Below are 7,273 nucleotides of genomic sequence, written 5' to 3'. Positions count from 1 at the left end.
GCATGACAAACTCATACACTCAGAAATGATCTAGAAACCTCACCTTTGGCTCTAAGCTTTTACTTCTGCTTTATCTTGAGCTCTGCACAAGCAGGAAGTGAAAGCTAAGACAGGGTTGTAAACTGCCTGGGTTGAGTATTAAAATCATGTCTAAAGACACAGAGTGGAAAAGGAATTGATTCCCAGGTATCTAAGGAAACCTCTATCTAACCATTACCTGACCACCAAGTTATCTGCATAGAGATTTCAGTGGCAACACAGAAAACAAATACAAACTTCACAAAATGAGTTAAAAAAAAGTCACTACACCACCACCACCACCACCACCACCAAAAACAACAACAATGAACACTAAAAACCACAACTATAGAGAGGAGGGAGAATCTGTATTTTGGAATTCCTTATTAGTCCACATATCCAGTTTTCAGCAGAAATTCATGAGACATGTAAAGAAATAAGAAAGTATATGCCAGATACTCAAGGAAAACAAAGGAGGAGGAGGAGGAGAGGAGGAGGAAGAAGAGGAGGAGGAGGAAGAGGAGGAGGAGGAGGAGGAGGAAGAGGAGGAAGAGGAGGAGGAAGAGGAAGAGGAGGAGGAAGAGAAGGAGGAGGAGGAGGAGGAAGAAGAGGAGGAGGAGGAAGAGGAGGAGGAGGAGGAGGAAGAGGAGGAGGAGGAGGAAGAGGAGGAGGAGGAGGAAGAGGAGGAGGAGGAAGAGAAGGAGGAGGAGGAGGAGGAAGAAGAGGAGGAGGAGGAAGAGAAGGAGGAGGAGGAGGAGGAGGAGGAAGAGAAGGAGGAGGAGGAGGAGGAGGAGGAAGAAGAGGAGGAGGAAGAGAAGGAGGAGGAGGAGGAGGAGGAGGAGGAGGAGGAAGAAGAGGAGGAGGAAGAGAAGGAGGAGGAGGAGGAGGAGGAGGAGGAGGAGGAGGAGGTGGAGGTGGAGGAGGCAACCAATAGATGCTGTTTCTTTAGGAAGCCCAGAGTTTGGACTTTCAGTGAAAAGAATTTGAATCAATCATTTTAAGTATGTTGAAGGTATTAAAAGAACATCTGAGGATAATGTCTTACCAAGAAGATTATAGCAAAAAATAGCTAGAAGTTATAAAAAAGAGTTAAATAGAAATTATTGAATTGAAAGTTTCAAAAATTGAAATGAAAAAATCACTAGAGGATTCAGCAGCAAACTTGGGTAAATGGAAGGCAGAGGGATTAAACTTGGAGATGAGAGAGTTCAGATCATGCAAAAAAGAAATGATGAAAAATGAGTGATGAAAAATGAACAGATACTCAGAAATTTGTGAGACACCATGGAGAGTACTGACATACACATTATGGAAGTCTTAGGGGACAGAGAAGGGATTAAAGAATATTTTAATAAATAGTGACCTAAAATGTACCAAATTTGAGGAAAAATGTTAAATCTACAATTCAAAATACACAATGAACTTCAGGTATAATAATTACAGAAAAAAATGATATCTGTGGTTAGATAAGAATCAAATTCTCAAAATCCAAAGAGACTCTGGAAAGCAATCAAAGAAAAATGACTCATTATCTACAAAGAATTTTTCAGTAAAATCAACAGTTGACTCCTCATTAGAGATTGTGTATTCCAGAAGGGATGATGTGTTTAAAGGTGCCAAACAGAAGACTATTATACAGGAATTCTATATCTAGCAAAACTGGACTTCAAAAATAAATGTGAAATGAAGAAATTATCAGATCAATGAGAATTTTGAGAATCTGATGCTTGAAGACTTTTCCTGAATCAGATATTAAAGGAGTCCTTCGGGGCTGGGATTGTGGCTCAGTGGTAGAGCACTTGCCTAGCATGTGTGAGGCACTGGGTTCGATTCTCAGCACCACATATAAAAAAATGAATAAAATAAAGGTCCATCAATGTCTAAAAGAATTATTTAAAAAAAAAGGAGTCCTTCAACCTGAAATGAAATGACACTAGATAGGAACTCAATTCCAATGAATTACGTAGCACCAGTAAAAGTGACAATGTAGGTAAGCATGTATAAATGTAGCTTATGTTGTAACTTCTTTTTTTCTATCATATTTCAAACACAGCTGCATAAAGTAATAATTATATACTTGTGTTGATGGTGAAAATGTATAAAGACATTATTTGTATCATAATAGTTCGCAAATGGTAGAATTATATATGAATAAAGTTTTCGTATGCTATTGAAATTAAGGAGATATTAATCTGAATCATATCGTTATAAATTAAGGTATTAATTGTAATCTGTAGGACAACCAGAAAACAACAATAAAAGGCAGAAGAAAGAGCAGGAAATTAATTTGCTATACTAGTTTCCTAGAAAATATTTGTCTAGCAAAAAAAAAAAAAAAAAGAAGACATGACAGAGGAATAGGCACAAAAAAGCCATAACATTTGTATATAGAAAACAAATAACTAATTTTTACCTTATCAGTAAGTGTACAAATGTATCAAACATTCCAATTAAAGGCAGGCATTGGCAGATTTTTAAATATGATGATTAAACTATATGGCCTCTACAAGAGACACACTTCACATTCAAAGACAAAAATCAACTCAAAGTAAAAAGATGGAAAAAGATATACCATAAAAACAGTAAGCAAAAGATCTGAAGTTGCTGTGCTAGTATCAGACAAAATGGACACTAAGACAAAAGTGCCATTAGATACAAAGAAGGACATTTTGCAATGATAAAAAGGGTTAATCCATCAAGAAGATATAAGAATTACAAACACATATGTCTCTAAGAACAGAGCTATAAAAACACGAAACAGAAACTGACAGAATTGAAGAAAGAATTCAAAAAATACAATAACATAGTGAGGGACACTACAAACAATAATGGATAGAACAGCTAGACAGAAGATCAACAAAACCTCGAACAACACTATTAACCAAGCAGCTCCAACAGGAATCTGTAAATACACCACTGAACAAGAGTAGAACACACATTCTTCTCAAGTGTGCATGTAACTTTGTCCATATGTCAAATCATGTTTATTGATATAAAATTAGTGTCAGCCTGGCGCAGGTGTGCGTGCCTATAATCCCAGCGGCTCAGGAGGCTGAGGCAGGATGATTATGAGTTCAAAGTCAGCCTCAGCAATTTAGCAAGGTTCTCAGCAACTCAGCAAGACCCTGTTTCTAATTAAAATATAAAAAAAGGGTGGGGATGTGGCTCAGTGGTTGAGCATCCCTGGGTTCAACTCTCAGTACCAAAACAACAACAACATCATCAACAACAACAACAACAACTTAGTATCAATAAATTTAAAAAGATTGAAATAATAAAAAGCATGTTCTGTGACCATAATAGATTGCAATTATAAGTAAATAACAAAAAGACATTTCAAAACTCACAAATATGTGCAAACTAAAAAGTATACTCCTCAATATCAAAAGGCTTTTCTTTAAGGGAAGTTTATTGATTAGAATTCAGTATACTTTATGAGCTTAAATGCAGTCATCCTCAACAAAGTACAAGTAAACCAAATCTAGCAACACACATAAAGGTATATTATTACTGATGTATCTTAGGAATGCTAGGTTGGTTCAACATATAGAAATCAAACAACATAATGTACCATATTAATATAATATTAATAGTAAAAAAAAATAATATGATCATTTCAATAGACGAGGAAAAGCATTTGACAAAATCAAACACCCTTTCACTATAAAAACACTCAACTAGGAATAGAGCGGAATTTCCTTAACTTGATTAAGAGCATCTATAAAAATCCCATTGCTAACATTATACATAAAACTGGAAGATTAAATTTTATCCCCAAGGTCTGGATTAAGACAAGGATATCCACTTTTACTGTTTTTATTCAATATTGCCAATTCTAGCCAGATAAATTAGTCAAGGAAAAGAAATCTGGCATCCAGACTGGGAATAAAAGAATTAAAAGGAACATGATTGTGTGTAGAGAGCATGATCATGTATATAGAAATCCAAAGGAATCTACTCAATATTTTGTAAGAGCTAATAAAGCAGTTCTTTAAATTTATAGGATACAAGATAAATATACAAAAAATAATTATGTTTCTATACACTAGTGATTGACAATCTAAAATAATTTAATAGGATAATTTTATCTAAAAGAGAATCAAAAAGAACAAAGTAGTTAACAAATAAATTTCACAAAGGGAATGCAAGACTTGTACCCTTCCTACTACAAAATATCATTGTAATAAATTAAGGAAAGGCTAAATAAATGACAAGATATCTCAGGTTTAATGGATTAGAAGATTTATTTATTTATTTTGATGGTGCTAGTGACTGAATCTAGAACCTCACACCTGCTGGGTAAGCACTCTACCAGAGTTACATCCCTAGCCCAATACTTTACTCTTGTTAAGGTGGCTATTCCTCCAATTGATCTAGAGCTGCAGTGTAATCCTTAGCAAAATTTCAGCATTGTTGTTGATTTTGGTAAACTGATCTTAAAATTTACATAGAAATGCAAAGAATCTGGAATAGCTAAAACAATACTGAAGAAGAACAAAGAAAATTCATATTCCTAATTTCAAAACAATACAAAGCTACAGTAATCAATATTTTATGGTATAAGGATAGATATACAGATCAGGGCAATAGAATTAAGTCCAGAAATAAATATATGAATTTATGTTCAACTGATTTTTGACAATTCAATGGAGAAAGAATAGTTTTCCAACCAATGGCACTTGGACAACTGAATATTGACATGCAAAAAAATGAAGTTGAATCCCTACCTTGTACTATATACAAAAAACAAGTTTAATATGTATCAAAAACATAAATATGAAAGCTAAAAATATAAAACTCTTAGGAAAAAATAGGTGTAAATCTTTGTGACCTTGGATTAGGCGACGATTTCTTAGGTGTGACAAAGTACAAGAAAACAAAGAAACAGAACTTAATAAAAATTAAAAAATCTTTGAACTTCAAGAGACACTATCAAGAAAGTGAAAAGAAAGTACTATAATAAAAATGAATATTTGCAAATATTTTCACCTGATAAAGGTGTAACCAGAGTATGTGAAGAACACGTACAACTCAACAATGAAAGACAATAATCCATTTAAAAGGTGGGCAAAACATTTGAATAGATGCTTCTCCAAAGAAGTGTACAAATGATGGCATTTGGGAAATAGAGAGATAGCAAGAGAGGAAGGGACTGGGGAGAATATAAATCAGGGCATGCCTTTCCTCCCCTGCCCCTGTGACCTACTTCTCCCCTATGTCCCACCTCCCAGTAGCCCATTCAGCTACTGATGGATAATGAATTAATCCACTAATGAGGTCAGAGCCCTTATGATACAATCACTGCCTAAAACCCCCACCTCTCTACACATATCAGACTTTGGGAAACATTCCAAATAAAAACCGTAACAGTACTGAATCCATAAATCTGGTTGTATACTTTTAGTTTTAGAATTTCCAAATTTTAAATAGCTACCAAATTTTGCTTTCTGCCCAAATTATCAATCTTGTTTTTCTCTTCTTAAACACAACAAGTATAGTTACTTTAAAATCTATGCCTGACAACTCTGTGATGGTTTTGTTTATATTGCTTGTTTGTTTCTTCTGCTCTTTTTGCTGTGTCTTCTTGTCTTTTTAGATGTCAAGTATTTTATTTATAAAATGGTTTGTAGAAATAATTTGAAGTATAGGATGATGATATCTTTCACCAGAGAGGATTTAAGTTCAACTTTGGCATGTAGCTAAAGGAATTAGCAATATGGGTTCCATTTAAATTTCAGAAGCTTAAATTATTTACATCTGCAGTCCCAAGAAGTCATGACCTTTATTCTTAGAGTTTAGCTCTTTGGACTCCTAACCTAAAAGGCTGAGAGCTCACCAGCCCCCGCAAACCCCCACCTTGGTGGCCAGGGACTCCAGTTCCATTCCTCACCATGTGACACTTTTAAAATACAGTAAGCTACTCAGCCTCTCCTTGTCTGAAAGAGCAAAAAGCCCCAGAGGTAAAGCAGCCAAAACCTCAACTATGGGCCTCTGAACTTCCTCAGATCCTAACCGAGTTATTTTTCACTCTTTTGTTTTTTTCCCTTGCCTAGAAGGAGATTTTTAAAAAAGATTTTCATTCAGTATATTATTTAATATACTATTCAGCTTTTTTAATTGTCCTGATCCCAAAAATTTGTACATTAAGTCTATCTTTGTCCTAAAAAAAGAAGTGTACAAAAGATAAACATGAAAAGATGCTGAATGTCATTACACAAATTCAAATCAGTACTATAAGTGGTATCACCTAATACTCTTTAGAATGGTTAAAATAAAAAAAAACACAGTAAAAAGTAAAATGTATGAAAGTTTCAACTTTGTATGAAAGTTGAAACTTTCATACATTGCTCTTAGAATTGTAAATGTTGTTGCTGCTTTGGAAAACAGTTTGATAGCTCTTTAAAATTTTAAACATGGAGTTGCTATGTAACCCAGCAATTCTACTCCTAATTAGATACCCAAGAGAATTGGAAATATTTGTCCACAAAACACTGTACAAAAATGTTTATAGTAGTGTTATTCATTATAGACCAAATGTGAAAACAATTCAGATGTCCATCAACTGATGAAGAGATAAATGAAATATTGTATATCTATAGAATAGTATATCATGTAGCTAAGGAATTCAATGCTGATATATGCTACAAGAGTGAATGTTGAATATATTAAGTAAAATGAAAAAAACATACAAAAGATCATATGTTGTATATTTATAGAAATAATTTTATATATTGTATATTTATAGAATATGCAATAGATATATGTATTCATATATTTTTATAAAATATATAAATATATATACATATAACACATTTTTTGAAGGGTATTGGGGGTTGAATTCAGGGCACTTAACCACTGAGCCACATCCCCAGCCCTATTTTGTGTTGTATTTAGAGACAGGGTCTCATTGAGTTGCTTAGTGCCTCTATAAGTTACTGAGGCTGGCTTTGAACTTGCCCATCCTCCTGCCTCAAGCTTCTGAGCCTCTGGGATTATAGGCATGTACCACTGTGCCTAGCCAATAGGTATATTTATAGAGTAAATTTTATATGTTGTATATTTATAGAAATAAATGCTGTTTATCTGCATTTTTCAGAACAGACAAGTCTTTATAGACAGCAGATTAATGATTGACAAGAGCTAGAGGATAGGGAAATCGAGAGTAACTGGTAATTGGTACTGGGTTTCCTTTTGGAGTGATGAGAGTATTTTGAAAGTAGATAGTGATGACGGTCGTTCAATTTTGTGTATGTGT

Source organism: Urocitellus parryii, chromosome 2 (assembly GCF_045843805.1).
Source record: "Urocitellus parryii isolate mUroPar1 chromosome 2, mUroPar1.hap1, whole genome shotgun sequence".
In the NCBI taxonomy this organism is placed as follows: Eukaryota; Metazoa; Chordata; class Mammalia; order Rodentia; family Sciuridae; genus Urocitellus; species Urocitellus parryii.
This window is presented reverse-complemented; position numbering follows the sequence as displayed.